The sequence below is a fragment of the Thermobia domestica genome, chromosome 18, assembly GCF_964235325.1.
Source record: "Thermobia domestica chromosome 18, izTheDome1.hap1.1, whole genome shotgun sequence".
In the NCBI taxonomy this organism is placed as follows: Eukaryota; Metazoa; Arthropoda; class Insecta; order Zygentoma; family Lepismatidae; genus Thermobia; species Thermobia domestica.
In genome coordinates, this window is record NC_137471.1 from 119,302,026 (window position 1) to 119,324,681 (window position 22,656).

Consider the following 22,656-nt stretch of genomic DNA (forward strand, 5'->3'; position numbering starts at 1 on the left):
TTTGTATTTATTGAATTCTGATATAGGAACCTTTGCCCAAACAAAAAAATTACATTATTATTAGTCTTTTTAATTTCTTCCATATATTATTTCCTAAAAGTGTTAATATCATCTATCTTTATATATGTGTCTTGTAATGATTTTAATACATCTTCAAACTTGTTTCTATCACTTTCTAATTGGCTATTTATTGATTCAAGCTGATGTAAAGTTACTACATCTTGTTGGTAAATAGCATCAGCTACATTAACAAGTCTTTTGTTTTTAAAGTCAAAACATGTTGTATTATTTGGTTGGAAACTTTATCCACATCACTAAGGTTTTTGAGCTCATTACTAATGGTATCATTCTTCCTACTTTAACCATTACGAAAGATATCCATATTTATTATATACTAAATTTATATCTATTTAGCAGCGAGAAGAACAGTTATACGAGCTCCACCAAAATAAATCGAATCACCATTCTCATCTCGAATTGAAACTTTGATATTATTAAATTTGTTGTGGTGTATTGGGAAAAATATCTTCATTATAGGCTCATATATAATTGGTTCTCATAACTCTGCATTTGTTCTAAACGTTGCTATTAAGTCTGTTTCGTTGTGTGTTGTATCGTTATCTTTTAAAATCATACCTTCTGCACAGTGAATATTTATAGTATTGAATGGATGAAACTTTGGCGGCTTATCTCCAACATGTTCTACGTTATTAACCAAGCCCTTCTCACTAAAACCTAATACAGAATCAATAGTATCTAAGGTTTTACCACACAACTTGCTATATATTTTAACTCTGTTTTTCTTTCTGTCTTCGGTGAATTTAATGCTTCTATAAGATTCGTATTGGTTTGTGAGAATTGATTTAATATGTTCTTCTAATTCTTTTAAGCTATATTGGCCTGGTTGAACTATGACTGTTTCTCTAAGTACAAGATTTTCGCTACTACAAATTGTCAGCTTATTATTTTTTCTGTAATGTTTGGAGTTAAGTATGTTGTATAAAATCCTGCAACAGCTACTTCTAAATCGTTTTCAAATGGATAATGCAAGTACATGTTTAGCTAAGATGAATAACAGTTTAAATTAAATACCTTCATTTATTTTATAATAAAAGTTGAAATGAATAAATGGGATATTCAAGTAAGGTTATTAGACCAAACTGTAAAAAAGAAGAAGAATGGTATATTGTTACCTGATGATATAAGATGTTTAATTATAGGACCTAGTGGTTGTGGAAAAACGACGTTAATGATTGATAATTTTTACTAGCTACAGACTGGCTTAAATACTCAAATGTTTATATCTATTCTAAAAGTCTACATCAACCTAAATATCAAAAACTAATACAACTTTACCAAGACGTAGAACGAGATACTAATAAGACAATTGCAATAGTAAAAGGTAACAACGAAGAGATTATTCCATTAGATGAGTGTGAGAAGGATTCTGTATTTGTGTTTGATGATTTCATTTTAGAACAACAAAACCGCGTTAGAGAATATTTTACTCGAGGTAGGCATAAAGGTTTAAACTGCTTCTATCTTGGACAAACATATTCTAAAGTACTAAAACAGCTAATAAGATATAACTTACATTTTCTTTGTATTTTTAGACAGGACAATGTAAATTTAAAACACATATATGATGAATTTGTTGGATCTGATATGTCGTTTGAAAAATTACAATCACTCTGCAATAGGTGTTGGGAAGAACCACATGGTTACTTAACAATAGATATGACTAGGAAAACGAATAATGGAAAATACAGAAATAAAAATAAAGACTTTTTTAAAAGTATAGAGAATATGATTGAACGTAGGTGAGCGTGCACGTTATGTTACGTTTTTATTTTTTATATAATAAATGAGTGAGTTAGATGCTGATGAAGCTAAGAAATATATAAAGTTAAAAGAAGAACTTGTGAAAAGGTTTATGGAAATTAAACGATCTAATCGAGGTAAATATGAGAAATATAAAGAACAAGATCAGCCTGTTATAGATGCGATTGAAGGCTTAGGACAAAATATAGCAAAAGTAACAAAAGAAAATAAAAATCTAATTCAAGAGCTAGTTCCAGTTGTAAAGAAAAGTGCAAGAATAAATTCTGATTTATTTGAAACACCTCCAAGAACAAGTTATGATAGTTCAATAGGTGAGAATTATTCGCCTGTGACTAAAGGAATTAAGCATATGAGAAAACAAATTAAAGATAAAGTAGAAGGTATAGAACCAATTGAAAAAGATACACGATTTGGTAAAGTTGCTACAAAATATTATACAACAAGAGATGATAAGGTTTTCGGAATACAAACATATAATGAGGATGGAAAAATAATAAATATGATTGGAGATAAAGAAGATAAAATAAATGGTGATGACAATAATAAACAATCGACATTATACAGGAACAGAATATTTATGGAACTGTTGACAAGAAACAATCCGACAAATTATGGCGAGGATGATTTAAAAAATATACACAGATAGTTATTGATTCTAATGTTGCATTTCAAGATAGCGATCCAAGTAGAAGAAAACAAAGGTCTAACAGAGGTAAAAGATATCTAGAAATTATTAAACCCATTTGGGATGAATATATAAAACCAACATTAGGATTAACACCACCGAGAAAGAAAACACCAAAGTCAGGAGAAGGAATAAAAATATACAACGAATTACCTAAAGAATATATATGGATGGACGATGTGAGAAAGTTAATTGATAGGTTGATAGTTATAGATGGACAAAAAAAGCTGGGAATTATAACTTTTACAATGAGAAAGTAGGCATAGTGGATATGATTAATTCTAAACTCACACAATTTATTCCAAATGATCCAAAGGGTATAGGTTATTTGATAAAGATATTGAACACGGTACCACCAAAGTTTTGGAACATTGAGAAATATGGAAAAGGATTAATGAATAGGATTTTAAACATTAAGGGTATGCCAGAGTTACATATTCCAGTCTACCAATTTTGCGGACCTTTTACGAAGCTACAAGAAAGATTAGAAAGAGAAGATAAAGGTATTAACCCATTAGAAGAGGCTTGTAGAGAACATGATATTTACTACAGAGATAACAAAGATACAGCTTCTAGACACATTGCAGACAAAGAATTAGAAAATAAAGCATGGGAAAGAGCTTTTGCTAAAGATGCGAACTTCTTAACTGAACGATTACCTGCTTTATTAACTGCTTTGGCTATGAATACAAAAGTAAGATTTGGTTTAGGTTTATAAGTATTTGTGTTTAATTTTTGTTTTATAATAAATATATGAATATGAAGTTCACTAGTTTTGCATTTAAAATTCCTAATGAAGAACTTAACCATTTAAATATTGATCACATTTTAATAAGAAACAAATCAAAAAAAGGAAGCGAAACTAAGTAAAGGAAAACATATGTCTTTAACTCTTTCTATACCACAAATTAAGAAAATAAACAAAGAAATGAGGGCTAATGATAACAAGGTTCATTATGGAGGTTTTATATTTACAATTCAAACTATTTTACCTTTAATAGGTGCTCTTAGTTCTGCTGCTGGAAGTGTGGCTACTATTGTAAAAGCTGTAGATGATGTAAAAAGAATAAACAGGAATTAGAAGAACAAAAGAGACATAACTTAGCAAGGGAAGAAAAACAAGGTGGTAAGATTTCAAAAAACGAAAAACCATAAAAATTAAAGAAAAAGAAGAAGTCAAACCTTTAAGTAATTTAGACCTTGTACAACTTGTTAAGAGACTTAAGATAAAAAATTTTAGAAGTGTGTTTATGAGTGATGAATTGCCTAAACAACCATGGAAGAATGAGTGTGCTATTGTTAACTTTGATACATCTAAAAATATAGGAACACATTGGATTTGTTATTGGAAAGAATGAAATAGAAAGTATATGTTTGATTCATTCGGAGCAAATCCACCAAAAGCACTCGTAAAATATCTTGGCTATAATATAAAGTACAGTAGCAATCGAATACAACATTTTAACGAAGTAATATGTGGGCATTTATGTATTGTAGTATTGAAAATGTTTATAGATGGATATAGTTTTGTAGACATCATTACCGAGGTAAATAGGAATAAGAATATTTGGAGAAGTTATATTTAAGTTGTTTTAAGTTGTTTTCTGAGTTTTATTCATAAAACGATAATAAAACTTTTTCTGTATAACAAATTTGGATAAGATAGAATCATATGAGTTACAAACCTCTAAACCTAATCAAAGAATAATTGAAAACCTAAAAAAAAAACAGATCAATTGAGTTTGATATTGACGTTGGCGAGGGATATATGCATCCTTATTATGCTTATACGTATGTAAGTTTTGAAATTCGGGGGAGAGATGCAGGCGGTGAGTACAATGGTAAACCAAATATTAAACTCATTAATAATTTCTTTCCATATCTGTTTTCTCAAATACAAATCAGTAAGCATGGACAAATATTAGATACTATAGACCATCGTGGGTTAACATCAACAGCTGTAAATACATGTACGATTTCCAAATCATTATGTTGAAAGTGGATGTGAAGGAATTAAATGGTGGAGAACAGAGAGGAAATATTATTTCTATTAAGACTTTTACCTGGTTTTTGTTCTGATTATAAAGGCATTATGTGGAGAGGAGGATTGAAATATATATTTAAAAGAAGCGGATCTGATGATAATGCATTTTTGATTTGGAAAACTAAGAAACAAAATGGAACATTTGAGAATGATCAGCCGCATCCACGTAAAGTTAAGATTACAAATATGGAGTTGAGAATGCCTGTTGTTAATTATGAATCTAGCTATGGTACCTTGATAAGAACTAACATGTTAAAAGAAGGTAAGATTCCTATTTCCTTCAACACATATCAATGTTTAGAGAAGGCAGTAACAGGTAAATATTTAGAATTTGATTTAAGTACACAATTTAACTCTAACGATTTCGATATGCCTGCTTTCGTGAATGCCTTTTTCCAAACTGATAGAAATGATAATCAAGAAAAAGACTCAAGCAAATTCGATCACTGTAAGGTTCAAAATATACACTTTAAGAATGGGAGAAATGAATGTTTTCCCTTAGAATCTTTGAACTGAGATTTTGAAAAACAAATATCTTAAAGTTTACGAAATGTATACGGTATATAAGAGAGCTACAATTGGAAACACGGAGATGTATTACTATCCTAGAGAATTCTTAGGAAATCGACCAATGTTTGTAATTAATACAAGCAAGCACAAATCAGTAACTGTAAGTGATAGAACCAATTTGAAATTGACTGTTAATTTTGAAAGCGATGTTCCTGATAAAACTATTTGTTATGTGGTTATGATTGGTAAGAAGAACTTTGAATACGATGTACAGAAAGAAAAGATGATTGAGAAAATTTAAAATTGATTATATGTTTTAGTTTGTAAAGTGTTTTTTATGGTAATCATCATAAAAACGTATTTAATAAAATGAATATTCCAGATAACATTCCACGAGAGAATTTAGTTACATTAATTGAGGATGCGATACTACTAGCAAAAAATAAGAGGAAATTTAAAAGGTAAAAATGTATTTATGTTACTCTTATTGCACTACTTTCTGCTTCAACAGGGTTTATCAATATATTTATTCCTGTTACAGTCTATTCAATTATTACAACAGCATTTGCATCTGCTTCTGCAGTTATCACTGGTCTATCAACGCGATTTAATATAGCTTTAAAGAAAGAGTATTATAAAAATATGGTTACTCAAATTGCTATGTTTAAAGATGAGCTTAATGCTATTTAAGTAATGAATGGAGAACTAACAGACGAACATACAAAAGACTATGTTGATAGAATTAACTATATATATAACGAAATAAGATCAATACAAAAATGATTAATTTTGTTCAAAAAAGTTTAATATAATAAATGACAAATGGCCTCACAATTAAACAAGAAAAACAATATTATCATTTTAAAGCTGGTTAAATTGCAAGATCTGGAGAAAGGAAAATCATACGAAATAACCTCATGGAAATTGATACAATCAAAATACACTGGTGAAAGGGTATTAGTGCATCTAAATGAGAAATACAAAACCTTATTACCACAGAGATGTAACGAAGATACTGATCAAGTTTTAAAAGATATGATAAGTATGAAACTGTTTATGAGATATGATGGAATGAAGGATATTTCTAATGGTTACAAAGTACATCAACTGTTCTTTAAAAATGAGTCCAAAAAACAACAAAAATGATTGTTTTCAAAATTATCTTAGAAAAAATCGAGTGGTTAGTATGGATCCTCAAAAGAAATTTATACTTACTAATCATTTCAATGTGATTGTGAGAAATGTTCAAAACGAAACAGAAGTAGTCTTTGATATTAACGGCTGTTTCTTCAGCTTGAATTATGACCAGTGGACAGAGTTTAAGAAGTCATTATTTCCCATAGAGAATGAAGTTAGTAGAAGGTTCCATTATCAATATCCAAAATTGTAATTTTAAGTATGCTCTATAAGTGTATTGTATAAGTGTTTTCATAGGTTTATAACTATAAAAACTGTGATATTTAGATATGCACAACGCTATGTTATTTGATTTTCAAAATCCATACATAAATAAGAGATTTATTTGAGTATCGTAATAGTATCCTTAGAGGTATGCAACCCGTAAGACAATAAAAATTCTAGTTGTATCGCTCTATCAATTGTCGTTTGAATTTTTAAAATCGGTTAATAAACAACGGAGATATGACAAATTCAATATTTCGGGAATTTTTGCCGGTTTATTTTTGAATTTTCGGAAAAATGTTATTCTTTAAAAAAGTCTTAGAATTCTACGTAGATTATGCTAGTATTTCTTATTTTTCAAATATCTGAATTTTTATTTTTTGCAGTGTGCCAACTCATATTTTTTCCTGAAATTTGCCAACTTTTTTATTTGGTGGATTAGCGCATTGTAACTATGGAGGGGTAAAACTATCCTCTTAAAAATATTTGGGTAAACTCAATAATATTTGGTGAGTGGGTTGGCAACACTGACATTTTTTTCTTTTTTGAACATTGATGTTTTAGCTAAATTTGCTAGCTAGGTGGGCATTTTAAGAAGTTACTCACTTACTCAGTAGATGACGTTGCATATCATTTAGTTTATTACTTTGCTAATAGAAAGCGTTGCTTGTAGAAGTATTTGTTCATATATAAGGACCGATTTTCTCTTCATTCACAGCGCTAGCCAGTAGCTCAGTTGGTTAGTGCGCGGTTCCATAATGCTTGTGGTTCGTAGCTGATAACGTAAGATCGTACCCTTGCCTAGGACTTGCGAATTTATATCTACGGCCGGGGTATAAATTTGTAATTTCTCAAGGAACTGTAAAGTGAATTGAGCTATACGGCTGTCTCATCACAGATGGCTACAGTGTCCTCACCTCTGACTCATGTGTGGGATATGGCTGGGCGTCTCTGTTACTTGGGACAGCAAAAATAAAAGGGAAGGGAGGCAAACCTGGCGCCAGGGATGGGACGGGATGGATAGAATACGATTGTGAGCTGTGTGGGTAAATGTTGTGACTCGTATTCAGATAGGCAACTATACCGATTCTGGGTGGAAAGCCACAAGTTCGCTTACAGACCTCAAAGGAAGAAAGGAAAGAAAGACGAAAGGCACATAGAAATTGAACAAAAAATCCTAGGATCTATCTGGGGGGAAACAACAACAACAACATCAGCGCTGACCTTTCAGATGGATCCTAGGATTTCTGCGACGGCAGTTTTGCTGAAATAAACTCTGATTTTTTAAACATATTTATTAAAAATATTTCTTATGATCTCGTGTTGTGTTGTTCCAATGTTGGTACTGGAATCGTTCAAAATGAATCAGTGACAGATCACCTGTTCCGGAGTAGATGTAGCATTTGTATGTATTTCTTCTCATTGAGTTATTAAAGCTAATTATTAATGGATTTTCATGATTCAAGCGTTAAATGAAAGCCTATAAACTGTACATTTAGATGAAACAAATATATTTTGTATAGGATTAAGAGAGCTCTGTCAAAAAATGGAATACATATGTTGTTATGGGTGCATTATAAGATAGAAGAGAAGTAAGTTTATAGTTATAAGTTTTAGATGTATGATTTTATCATTTTAAATGTCATAAATACGTATGTGCAGTGCAATTACCCAATCTCACTTTGCGCTATCCTTCTGTGTTAAAGTTCAGTGGTCAGTGGTGGATTTGTAATTTTTGGCAGTTAGGGGTTGAGGGGAAAGTTGTCTGCAGAACCTACATATGTACCCTACTACTGACGTCTAACTACAAACTGCGGAGAGAGGAGCGCTGGAAACTGAAAATTGAAAATATTCTGGGAAGGCGTGACCCTTGTCACTATCTGTGGAAACGAGTGTGTCTTCTAAGAAAACAGAATACGATGTGTCGTAGTAAATTTGCCACATAATGTAATTAGAGAAAGCTTATGTCGATGCATAAACGATAGAAACCATGGCTGTGCAGCCAGTTTTCTTGCGTTAAAACACTTAGAAATACTATAACCAGTACCGTAATCAAAAACAAGATTTTTTATTAAAATTTGACGACGCGTATCAATCTCCGTCATGTCCATCTCCTTTGTGTTGTACGTATGATAGAGGCTTGCACATTTCGTAGGTTTGTGATATTATAACATTATTAGTTTGCAACACAGAATAATAAAAGTTGTATTTTAGGTTTTTGTTTGATATCTTGATTTGAAATGTGTAATAATTTTTGCTGATTGGCATTTCAAAAACATATCAATGTGTTGGGTTGGCGACGCTGTTTATTGGGTGTTTCTCTTTAATAAATGCGAATATGTCCCCCTCCTTATATTTGCTTCGAGAAAGTTTCGCATTTCTCTCTAAATTGTATCAATAGCATTAACCGCTGGGTTAACGAAAAGATTATAAATCTCTGTACAATATTTCAAACCAACATTTGGCTCATACACGATTAGGGGAAAGTATTGTTATGATTGAAACATATAGTCTAAATGAAACTGATTTACATGGATAATTTCGTACTATAAAAACTATACCTTATGTTTGTTACTTACTGTCTATTAATTCCAAATTAAATATAGTTATAGATTAACAGAGCACGATTACTCTAACAACGTTTGCTCATGCCCATGAGGAAGGCTATATGCGATGAAACGAGCATCAAAAAATTGCATTGAAGCCGCAATGCATAAACAGTAATGCTGTCATCTTTATTCCTTTTATTCTTAGGTTCTAACACGTAAGAAAAATAGCAGATGGCGCGACGGTTTGTATGTAAGTGTTGACGACTATTCACAAGATTGAAAAACTGTTATTATAACCAATTACATCGCATAAATGCCAAATATACAGCGAAAAGGTACGAAATACTTCTTACTGGCTATGACCAATGCCAATACTCAAAGGAAGTAAATAATTAGAGTAGAGGGTGCATATGTGGAACCCCACTTTGTACTTAATTTGTGAGTTTAACCTGGAAAATTTCCTCAAAATTCCTTAGAATGTTAGAAATATGCTACCATAATTCGCAAGTACAGAAACCATGTACGTAAAAAGTAAAAAAAAAATATATTTGGCACATGTGCTAGCATATTTCAATTTTTTTAACTGATGGTAATGTCGAAACACCCTCTAATTACAGTAAATCAATGTGTAAACATAAAAAATTGTTGCATTATAGTGTTTCTAATCTGTAGATGAAACTAAGACACAAGACTGAACTTAGCAGGACCACTTTTGAAAATTATAAATAATTACACACCATACGTTTGTACTGCGATTGTACCGGTTTGTACCGTAAAAAGTTTCGTTTGTACCGGTCTCAAATTAGAAAAAAATCGAAAAATAAAGTGGTCCTGCTAAGTTCATGTGAACTTAGCAGAACCACTGATAAATTTCTACAGATTTGATGATTTTTTTATTAGGATCGTTTGTACTGCGTTTGTACCGGATGGTACCGTAAACACTTTCGTTTGTACCGCTCTCAAATTCGAAAAAAATGACAAATAAAGTGATCCTGTTAAGTTCACGTGAACTTAAATACAAATTTGATGCTTTTTCTGTTCGAATCGTTTGTTCTGTGTTTGTACCGGATCGTATCATAAAACTTTTCGTTTGTAACGGTTTCAAATTCGAAAAGCTCGAGAAATAGGTCTTTTATTTAGGTCTAGTAGTACTCTTAGATAAGGATTCTTCGAGCTGTTTTTTGTACGGAGACGATGTCAAAACAGCGTAAGAATTTGGATTACGACCTCTATTCGAAGTCTTCCTTTTCAAAGGGGGTATTCTCATGATGTCATATGGTGACACATAAAATTTTGAAGATGTGATCGAAACGTTGGGATCCTCTGAAGAGGTGCTCGGTACACTGGGATCCTGTGAAGAGGTACTCAGTATGCTGGGATGCTGTAATAAAAATCATGGAGAAAATTATTTTTCCTTTTTTCGCCTCTTTGATGCTATCATTTTCCTTTACCATTAAGCCTTACCCCTTGCATTACCCCTCTGTCCTAACCCCTCATTTATACCATGAATAAAAAGTATTTAACTTATACTTGTATGATTCGAATGTGTGTTATCTTCAATCAATTATTTACTAATGATAAAACGATTCAATGTACTTTAGGGTGAAGAAAATGTGGAAACGTTTCCACATTTTACTCATCCACATGTTTCCAAGTTACCAGAACTGTAGTCAAATTGTTTTGTACGAGTTAAGTTAAAAACACGTATGCATGTGATTGATTGAAGTCAACCAATCCCTTCCCAAATTCTGCTTTCTGCAATACTCTGATATATATTACACTACATCTATAATACTTTAGAATTAATAATACTGAACACTTAACTCCAAAAACTTCCCGAAAATGTTTAAAGAACAATCGACGCACCAACATTAACTACATTGGTAGACTGCTTCATAGCATTGTGCTGTGACGAACGGGGGTGAGTGTGATTGTGTACGGCAATCACCACAAGGGTATAGCTCTCTGCAATCACCATACGTTATGTTTCCACATTACCCTCACGTTTCCACATTTTCAGCCCGTTCTCTAAAGCTGACATGTTATCAAAGCGATATCGTTCGTGTTGAATAAAACCCCAAGCAATGGGTTAAGGGGGTAATCATTCAATGTTGGATTACCTTTGTAACCTCTTGCAGGCTTAACATTAACCACGTAACTGTAATTGTGACCTTGACTATTAACAAATTATTTCGACATGTTTTAACACCACCGTGGTCAATTTTATCTCAATATTGGGTTATTTGCTCTTACTCCCTTCTTCAAGCGACCCAACAATGTGGTGATTTCTTACAAACGCTGGTACACTTTTAACTACAAGTTTGGTCATACGCATAACCGGCTTAATGGAGTTTACACATTGTTGGGTCATGTTGTACACCAGGTTGGGTTAAACGTATTAACCGCAATTTCATACCAATTGGGTCGTTGAGTTGGACTCCTACAATTAACTACACGTTGCGTTGAACTTGTTTCAACCTAATTTCACTAAATACATTGACTTTATTTGGGTTGAAGCAGTTTTCGCCACCTACATGGGTTAAAATATGCATTGATACGGCCAATTTCAACCCAATCTTTTTTCTAAGTGTAAGAATGTTATAAGACTGTTATAAAACAGGTGAGTTTTGTTTCTGTGGGTAGTAATAATAGCCTAAGATTGAGCTTGAAAGCATGTGAATTCGATACTAAAAATTTAAAGCATCGTATATATAATTACTGATTGATAGAGAGTAATAAAAGCTAGAAGATATTAGAACCTGTTCCTTTATCTCGAACGCTGAACCCATATCAACAAATCATTACTCGGTCTATCTTTCTTATTTGCTACGTAGATATTAAAATTTAAACTGAAATCCCTGGATGATGTCTGTCATTTCTGTTTGCAATAGAGGAATAGAATCAGAGGTAAATTAGAGTATGTTTCTATGGTACCAAATTCTTACAAAAACTCTTGTTACTATCTCTTTGCATTTTATTAATTATGCAATAAGAGATCTTACTGTGTTTCGTACATTTCACCACTCGGTAGTTGAACAGGGAAATTGAAGTAGAGACGAAACTTATTCTTGGAACATTGTATCTGTGCTGTTCATATAATTGTCCATACACGAAATTAAAGTTCCAACCCTTCTTCGAGAGGACATTAATTTTATGTTCAGTCCTTTTTTTAATCCAACATCAATTGAGAATGTATCATAAAAGAGCAAAATAAAAAATCTATAGTAAGAACATTTTGAAGAAAGAAGAGTAGATATACAGTAATAGGCACGGGTGAAAATGAGGCACGAAAAAACGAAGGACGCCGTACCCCACCTCCAAAACATATGTATGACATTTCTATTAGTTCCTAAAAATTCAAAGGTTAAAGATGGTCAGGGGGACGGCGTGACTTGATGACGCTACCTACCGTCCCCCTACCTTTTCAGATCTACTTTTACACCTGGACAGGTTAATAGTTTTTTATTATTATATTATATCACTTAATTGATAACGATCTTTTGCTCCTCAATATAAACTTTGAAAGAATGAATACTATGATCGTGTTTCAGAGCATTATATGTTTATTGCGAAGCATATCATACACATCAATATTTATTATTATTAGTTTCGGAAATATTGTAAATATTGTAGAATATACTTTTGGTTTCATTTTTGCCTTCAAAATTAATATCTTGATCGCAATGTGCACTCTTAACAAATTTGTATGAAATTTCATGCTAGGTAATACTTCGTAGTGCACCTCAAATTAATCCTAAGGTTAGGCCTTCCGTGACAGATTCTTTTACATGCTTCACAAAAATCATTAATTTGAATCTAGACATATTTTTCTGGTACTGGAACTCTTAAATTGAACTTACTTACACCGAATAGAAAATGGAAAAGTATTGCGAATTAGTGATTTTTGAAAAAAATGTGGACGAGAAAAACTAAAGTCAGCATTTCCTTGAAACCTCTTTAATAGAAAGGCTTTCCTTTAAAAGAATGATAATTTAGTGCTTTCGCCAATTTGTAGCAGTATTTAGAAATTTAGAAACTTATAAATGTAGGATCTGTGCACCATCTTTTGCCCCTAATATTATATAGCCATAATTTATCAGTAAAATCCTTTTTAGAAATACAAACGACATTCGTTTAGTTGTCCAAAGATAAAAGAGGGTACGAAATTTTCCTGTAATTTTGTTAAGTTGAATTTGCGTTTAAGATGTCAAAAACCTGTACCCCTACAAGGCACTTTATTTCCTGTATAAGTACCTGATTAATGTTCTTCACATATTTTGTTTGGGGTAATTAAAGGCTCACACATATGTAAAACTCACAAGGCGATTGGCCCCCTCCATCACTTAACTGTACGTTTAGGAAGTCGTCGTTCCGAAGTGATTTTTACCACACTACACTTACAATAAGGAAAACACGAATCCTTATGACATGAAAATTGATGTATTTTATAATCTTACGGCTAGTGATGAAAATATGAGGAATACAAGTTAGGATTTCAGGTTGTTGTCTGATGAAGAATATTACCACTTGGCTACAAAACAAACTGTCTTTCCCTCCCAGAGCCATATCTCGCCTAATGTTCAGTAAGGTTTATTAGTATTTCCGCATTATTGCATTCCCTCTCAAGTACATAGTAATTATTCATCCTTTCCTGCAACGTTGAGATCTTCTAATATTACAATGGAGAACACTATTTTGATACATTGTTTAATAATGCGTTCGTGCATGGTGGGGCAGAAATGTGTAACTGTTATTTTAGTTCAGTCAGTTTCTGATTAATTCTTTCCCTGTGTTTTTCGGATTCGCAGTACTGAAACATTGGGATGCTACTGAACATAGTAGTTCCAAGCAGGTTTACTTCTTATGCATTCCTTCCTTCCTTTCCATTGTGATTGCCTTGGGTCGTCCCCTTCACGAGTGAGTGACGGGCTAGCATGGCATAGATCCTGATAGCCCAAAAATCTATCTTATAATTCCTACAAGCTGGTGCAAACTGAGATAGATGATACAACTTGTGCATAGTGAATCGTTTGTCCGTTTGAAGAGTTTTTTTTTTTTTAGGATTAATCATTTCAAGATAAAAACATACTTCTTCCAGATGTCGAGTAAGTAACATTAATGAACGTTCCGTTCCTTATACTCCTGACAAGCAACGTACAGAACAAGGTAGATCAGATCCGACTCAAGCTTCGCCTAGAGGACACGTAATAGGAAAGAAGAAAAATAGCAACTTTTAGCTGCCCACATCCCGAAACACCGGAGATATGCTTCGCAACATAACGCACTACCGGACAATATGATATAAGGTAAACGTCGCAAGATACCCATTTTTGTAGAAAACGAAAAGGATGGGCAGCACCAAAATGATATTAAGATATTTAATATGCTATAACACTGCCTTGGCAGCCATCTTGAATGCCGGCATCTTGGATATAGCGTACGGTATTGAAACGAGAAGCTGGATGTGTATATATCAATGTAAATTAAAATGCAAAATGAAAACCAATGATCTAACTGCGAAAAACATGTGTAATTGTGTGGACGGGACGAAGTGTGGAAGCCGCGGGTAAAACAAACGTGTTATCGAAGGACAGAGTAATAGAGCAAGACCCCACTACATTGATACGCGACAAGTAACTGCAAGTGTCTGTGCATGAAAGTGCATCCGTCTTGTCAGATTATGATTTTCGAGTATATTGAGATTCGGTTTGGAACAGTGGAAACCACAGTTGCCACCCGCGATACGAGCGCTTGTTTGGCGACTATCTATACTACAAAAGATTATCTCTTATGGAACAGTAATTGGGCAGCTCTCTCCGGAGTGTAGGCATAACATCTTGGAATTCCATATATTCCATTCCCTTGACCAATTTCTACCTTAGTCCAATATTAATCCTTCACTGATGGTAAAAAATATCAGGTTTCTCTGCGCTAGGGGTATCTAAAACCCCACATTGAAAATTACATCTTAAATCTTATAGTAACTGTTTTATGCGTGCAATAGTTGCCAACATTGTTGAACATAAAGAGGAAAATGTAGAAATTATGTTGTACCAAGACTTATAAATTTTCGCAACCTTCTCATGTAAGTGTCCTTTCTGTAGAACGCCTGGGTTCCGAAATGTCACTACTTTCTTTTTCAATCTTCAGATTTGTGTTTTCCCAAACACATTGTAACATGCCTTCTGAACAAAAGATACCCACACAACCGACAATGTCTCAAGATATCCTTCGCGTACACCCTTTTGTTCCAGATAACTAAACAATGGTATTGAATGATTTGGTACATTTCTTCAAAGGTGGTCTTTTATATCATTTAACATCTTTGTGTTTTCACTTGAACTCGAAAGATCTGTAATTGTCATCGTCATATTATGAACTGTGTTCACTTCCTTCTGTTTGAAATGAGTGGTAACTCTTCAATGTTAAACACACTGTCCGTGTTTAATTCAGCGTTAGAATATAACTCAATCTGAAGGACAATCAAAATTTCGCCCTAATGTGGAAGCCTCGGGTAAAACAAAGGTTTACTATTGGGAAAGATTGGAAAATATACATTTTTTTGTGTTTAGAAAAAACAACTGCAAGTTTTTGTGAAAGCGAGAGTAAAATTTAATGTGGATAGTAAACGTACGTAACTGTGCTCCTGGGGCATTTTTATACACCGTAAAAAGTACACTGCAAAAGTAATTGTATTGAGCAACAAAGAGATGTGCCTACAATAAGAAAATGACGTTGCTGAAAAGAGGCCCTAGGTTATTTAAATATCGCACGAGCACAGTTAAGGGGTAGTGTTTCTGTTTAAGAATTTAATGCTGATTTTCTTGTTGAATTCTATTCTAACTCACAACCTGATGTATTTCGTGTAGTACGCGTCTTTCTTGAATATACTTCGCATATATTTGAAATGATCGACCTCTTCAAGTACTCTTTGTTCTACTTCAATCCATAAGGGTACATTTCCAAGAAATATTCTAATAACATTCGAATTTTAGACGTTCATTTCCATTCCTTATAGTTTTTCAATGCAAACTATTTTGTCAATCATCTCCTGTAGTCCTTCTTCGATTCTACGAATAATAACCGTATGATATGCTTACCTGATCTTGGTTACGATGTGAACTTCAATCAGGAAATCTCCAATTCCCATTAAGAATTCATTCATTAAACATTCACTGTAAATGTTAAATAATTAGGAAGATATACTACATCCTTGCCTGACTCCTCTTCAAATTTCCACGCTACTGCTTTGTCCTCCATTCAATAGCAACTTCAATCGGTCCTTTGTACAGGTTGCAAATTAGCCTTCGGTTTCTTCTATTGACTCCGATTTCTTACCGATATATATCGTTAGTAAAGGGTTGTTTCAATGAGCATACTGCATCACAGCTGAGATCTGACTTTGACTACTTTGTATGTAACACACCTATAAAGCACTACTTTTACAAATCAACTTACACTAATATGCAAGCAGTATTACAAGTATGTTTTATATTCACTTCAAAAAAACCTTAAAAAAAGTTACCAAATTATATTTTGAACATTTACTGGAAATATGATATATAAAGAAAAACCTGTACTTAGAAATAATTATTTGTAAGAAAATAAATTATAAGGCTATGTAAAGTATAATTACTTCTAACTTGAACATTACCAATAGTCATAGTAACAGTAATGGTAATAGTAGTAGTAGTAAGAACGGGTTAAAGGAATTTGTAAGGGATGGTTGGGTTCTGTTGTCGACATCAAATGGGCAAAACACTTGCCCAAATTTTTCTATACACTTTACATGAACAACTTAAAGCAGCTAGCTATGGTAGATCTTCAGCGCGAAAATAATACAGAGTAGAGCGCGAATACTGAAACGTTTGGGAACTTCAAAAATGCATCCGTCACGATACATTTTGGTGTGAGTAACCCTACAGGAAGAAGCCAGTTCACTAAAAAGCCGAAGATAATAATATCTGCGTTTTAGGTTCATGTGACATGATGGTGTGTGGGTAACGTACCGGACTTAAGCAGTGTAGTTATACAACATAGGTTAAAATCTTGATCACGTCAAAATTGATCTTTTTTTTAACAAAGTGATCATGAAGAATTGACTTCTCATACTAGACGAGGAATCCTTAAGAATGTGGAATCAAACACCTTTATCATTAGAGAGATAATTTACAAATGTTGGTTGAGAAAGCATATGGAAATTACCGGGACATTCAAAACACTTCGTTCACCTGCAACACCTCTCGTGTTATAGTTCTCAGAAAGAAACCGCACACCATTTGTTGAGCGAAGATTGGTTACAGCAATCGGTAGAGTAATGGTTATCGTGCAAGGTGAACATCTCGATTCGATTCCCGCATGGTAGTATCGATTTCGCAGAAAATAATGGCTCCAATTGTGCGAATTACAAAGTTATATCCACAATAGCTCAGATCGACACTGCAAGTTCGGAAGAGATAGACCTTCTAAAATGACTAGAAAAAGGTCCTGTCCTATGTTATTTCAAGACAAGATTTAACTTATATTAGTTTCACAGATAGTTTCTTTCCATCCTATATCAATATGTTTCATTCACATTTGAAATTTGAAACATGGACATTCTCCTACTTCTATAATAAACAGCCAATTTCCGTCTTGAATATTTATAACTTTTCATTGTGATAGAGTTTGGACATTTAGTATAAGGTGTTTCTGATAGAAATTTAGCAGTAAACTACCACTCATTCATTTTCTCTTTCTTTACCGTTCTGTTCTTTTTATTTTTTTCTTTCTTTCTATCTTTTTGTTCAGTTCGCACTAGTAGTCTGGAATGGAAGTTATGGCCTATGCAACCTAGCAGGTTTATTTGAATGTATTCCGGATCAGTACGTCCCATGAACACTATAGAATTTGCACTGAACGACGCGAAAGCAAAGCATGTGTTAAGCGTTTGACATTATCCTACATGTGTCTCGGAGGTCTACAGTTCTACTAGAATTTGAGAATTTTGTTTGATCACTAAGTATCCTGTTCATTTTGAAAGCGACTTAATGAATGTTTCAATCATCCTTTATATTTTCGTATTCTTATTATTATTAAAGGAAATTCACATTATTATTATTATTATTATTATTATTATTATTATTATTATTATTATTATTATTATTATTATTATTATTATTGTATCATTTCTCCTATCCTAGGCCTGTGCAAGATGTCAACATCGATATTTACATATATCGTCAATCGTTATCGCGAATATATCGACAGCGGCGTATCAAAATTCTATATTTTCGATATCGATGAGGTATAAGGGTCCGTAAGACTTGCGATGGACGAAGAAATAAAGCATAATTACAATAACGTCTTCTAAAAACAATTTACTAATACCCAAAAATTGCAATGTAAATAAACCCTCTTGCAAGTTTTCAATATTACATACTGTCTCTTCTTAGCGGCCATAATTTTCTGTTCCAGAGAAAAGAGAAAGAAAAATAGAACACCCGACAAAAGCAAGTGCTACGAGCTCTCACCTAAAATTTATGTTATTAAAGATTTTTTATCTCTCTCTCGGAGATTTCCATCCCTTTTGGACTTCGAGACCGGTCTTTGACAAAAAATGCACAAATGACTTCTATATTTACACACGCTTTTATACAAAGTCAGAAAAGATTGAAAAGGAAAGTATTTTTTAAATAATAACAATAATAATAATAATAATAATAATAATAATAATAATAATATAACAATTGTCTTTACAACTATGGCCCCGTCTGTTTGTCTTCGATGCGATTTCCGCAATTCCGCAACACCGCCGGTTGTCCCTTATTCTGTGTTTGTCGCTCTTTTCGTTTAGTGTTGATGTTTATTTCTGTGCTCTTAGGCTTTTAAATAAGCCTTTACATTAACTAACCTTTTTTACAATTTTTTTAAGAGAGAAAAAAAGGTTTCTTCTCATATCTATTTCTTACCATTCGTCTTGTTTGAACGCCTTAAGTAAGAACATTTTGAAACATTTTATGTCATCCATTGCTCTCGCGATAAAAAAGGGCGTCACTCTCAAAAATTCATTTTACTCTTTTCTTAGCAGTTTGCCACATTGCTATATTTGTAGAAAATTTAGGTATGGTCCAACGCCTTTAAAATTCTCAACACTCTAGCGACCGTAACTTTGGGATGCTTACTATTGCATGAAAAGGAGAATTGCAGGTGGTAATGCACTTTTGTAGTTAAACTATATTTGTAAAAAGTATACAATAAAGTATATAAGTCATATATAGGTCGAAAAAATTTCAACCAGCAAATGACTGAATTAAGTTATTAGTATTAGTGGAATCAGAAATACACTCACTACTGACAGTAGATGTTAAATTCAAATTTAGCCAACCAACAGACACAGAGTTTACGACCCTCACAATTACATTGTACCATTGTCAGTTTATCATTTCATTAGACAATATTCGACCCCGTTGCATATCAACCTTTGGAGAATGTTTTGAACAGAATTTTTAAACACTTTTCCTCTAAAGTGATTTTGAAAGTTAGTGGAAGACCTTGCAGTATTTCAGAAAACAATTTTTAGTGTCATAATAGCACAACTTCTTTACCACTTATAACCTTATACTTCTAGTAAATACAGATGGTGATCAGAAAAATGGAAACACCTGAACGAAATTGCAACTTACCAGATTAATATGGTGTCGGGCCACCTTTCGCCTTCAGAACAGCCTTGATGCGACGTGGGATGGAGGCATAGAGGTCGTGAATGGTAGCAAGTGGAATTTTACACCATTCCTTGTGCAGGGCATCGGCCAGTTCTGTGAGAGAGGATGGAAGTGGAAATCGTCGCCGGAGTCGTGTTTCCAAGACGGACCACGGATGTACAATTATGTTGAGATCTGGGGATTAGGCGGGACAGGGGAGGTGTTGAAATTCATCCCGATGTTCCTCAAACCATGCTGCAACAACGCCAGCTGTGTGAATGGGTGCATTATCATCCTGGAAGGTGGCGCCATTGCCCGGGAACAACATCCGGAACATAGGATGCAAATGGTCTCCTAAAATTGCGACATAATCGTTGGCAGTGATTCGTCCGCTAAGTGTGACCACAGGACTCAATGAAAACCATGATATGGCGGCCCACAGCATCACCGACCCACCGCCATGTTTCAGTTGGGCGGAGACGCTGCAGATCATAAGCTTCTTTGGGCGTTCTCCACACATAAACACGGCCTGTGGTTGGGAATAGGGTGAAGGATGACTCATCCGACCATATCACACGTTGCCAGTCCTCAACGGTCCAACTTGCATGGTCGTGGCACCATTTGCGGCGTGAGAAAGCGTTATGGTCCCTGATGAGCGGTTTTTCCCGTGCAACACGACCCCGTAAGATCATGCCATGTAATTCACGGCGGACTGTGATTGTCGAAACAGGGTGGGGGAGGTGCTGATTGAATTCCTCCGTCACTTGCTCCGCAGTGGCATGACGGTTCTGCGTGACAATGCACTTTAATACCCGGTGTTGACCTGTCACTCATGATTTTCTTCCGCCCACTGTTCCGCTTCCCCGATGTGGTTTTCCCGTGTGTTGTGTAGGCCATCATCACATTCGACACTGTCCCACGTGACACATCTAACACAGTAGCCACCCCCGTCATTCTCACTCCACATAACCGCGCACCAACAATTTGCCCTCTTTGAAAGTCTGAGAGGTCTCCCATTTTACACTACCTCCGTCTGCTGCAGCCACTGGACACTCCTGTTCCACTGCGCCTGACGTAGTATGGAGACCGACCTAACACACCACAACCAGCGGTCCGTGCGCAGCGGGAGCCACGACACAACTGCCAACCCATACATCTGACGTGTTCCCAACTACAGGTGTTTCCATTTTTCTGATCACCATCTGTAGGAAATGAAACTAGTGAAGTTGATGAAAGTCTAATATATTTAGGTCTATATAAGAAGCATAAATTGTACATTTTCAGGCGTATAAAATCAACTTTGAGATGAGGCTGACAACAGCACTTGCGCAGGAGAAGCGAGCATTTGTTGTAGTTACCGTCAACTCAGTTGAGGAATAAATGTTAGAAAACATGAGATTTTTAAGCAATCTACTAATAGCTCACGATCGACGTGTTCCCGATAAACCGCCACCAAGTTATAGAAATATTTTTATAGACACTCTGTAAATTTCGTAAATACAGTGGTTAATTTATTCGACTTATACTTTATTCTGCGTTGCAAATAAGTTCTTTCTTCGGTGGGAATTGTTTCTTTCCCAAACAACTAGACAAAGAAGTTTCTAATCGTTTTTAATATATGTATTTAAAACATTGTATTCTGGTGAGAACGTTTCAGTAAGCGATGAACATTTTCAGTGTTTCTCCTGACTTATTAATATGCACCGTATATATTCCACTGTTATTTGGAACTGAATTAAGTGTTCTTTTAATCATTTATGGAAACATTAAGTAGATTAGAGCAGACCAGAGAAGACCAGGCATCCAAGCGTCTGATCGTCGCCAGCCACACCGCTTCTACAGTTCATTATCTGTACTTTCACACACCCGAGTTATCGCAGTGTCTCGTGCCACGTAACCAGTTAACTAAAATTCACATAAATTATTTTCCATATTCCGTTAGCATGTATCTACAAGTGATTTGTTCTGAGTTCGTATCTTGAACCTTTTGGTTTGGGTAGTATCACTCTAGGTTTCGCGGTAGTAACTACGCACGTTGCGTCAAGCATTAAGTATAAAATTGTGCTAAGAGGCATAAGCAATTAGCCGGTGAAGGACGTTTTCGTACTGCTAGCCCCAATCAATAAGTCCCAGGTTTACATACGTAGTATGCCAAAAAAGTTACAAACGCGTCCTCCAATATTAGCATTCCACTTTGGTGTTATTTTATCGAAGACTCGTGTCGACTCTTCAGTACTGTTTGGAGCAGCAACTAAATGTCTACGTGGGACAAGTCCGGCGACACTTCCCCCAATTCTAATCCCCCAAGTGCATCAGTGGTGTGAGAAAAGCATTTATGGTGAAATCTCAATTATAATCTTCTATATATAAAAAATCAAAGTTATATAGGGTCAATTATAATCTTCAATATACTACAGTGATAAAGCGTTACAGTAGTGAACAGTAAAGTGCGATTTCATCATAGAAATAATTATATATATATATATATATATATATATATATATATATATATATATATATATGTGTGTGTGTGTGTGTGTGTGTGTGTGTACAGATGGTGATCAGAAAAATGGAAACACCTGAACGAAATTGCAACTTACCAGATTAATATGGTGTCGGGCCACCTGTCGTCGCCAGAACAGCCTTGATCCGATATGCGATGGAGGCATAGAGGTCGTCAATGGTAGCAAGTGGAATTTTACACCTTTCCTCGTGAAGGGCATCGGCCAGTTCTGTGAAAGAGGATGGAAGTGGAAATCGTCGCCGGAGTCGTGTTTCCAAGACGGACCACAGATGTTCAATTATGTTGAGATCTGGGGATTGTGCGAGCCAGGTGAGGTGTTGAACTTCATCCCGATGTTCCTCAAACCACGCTACAACAACGCCAGCTGTGTGAATGGGTACATTATCATCCTGGAAGATGGCGTCATTGTCCGGGAACCA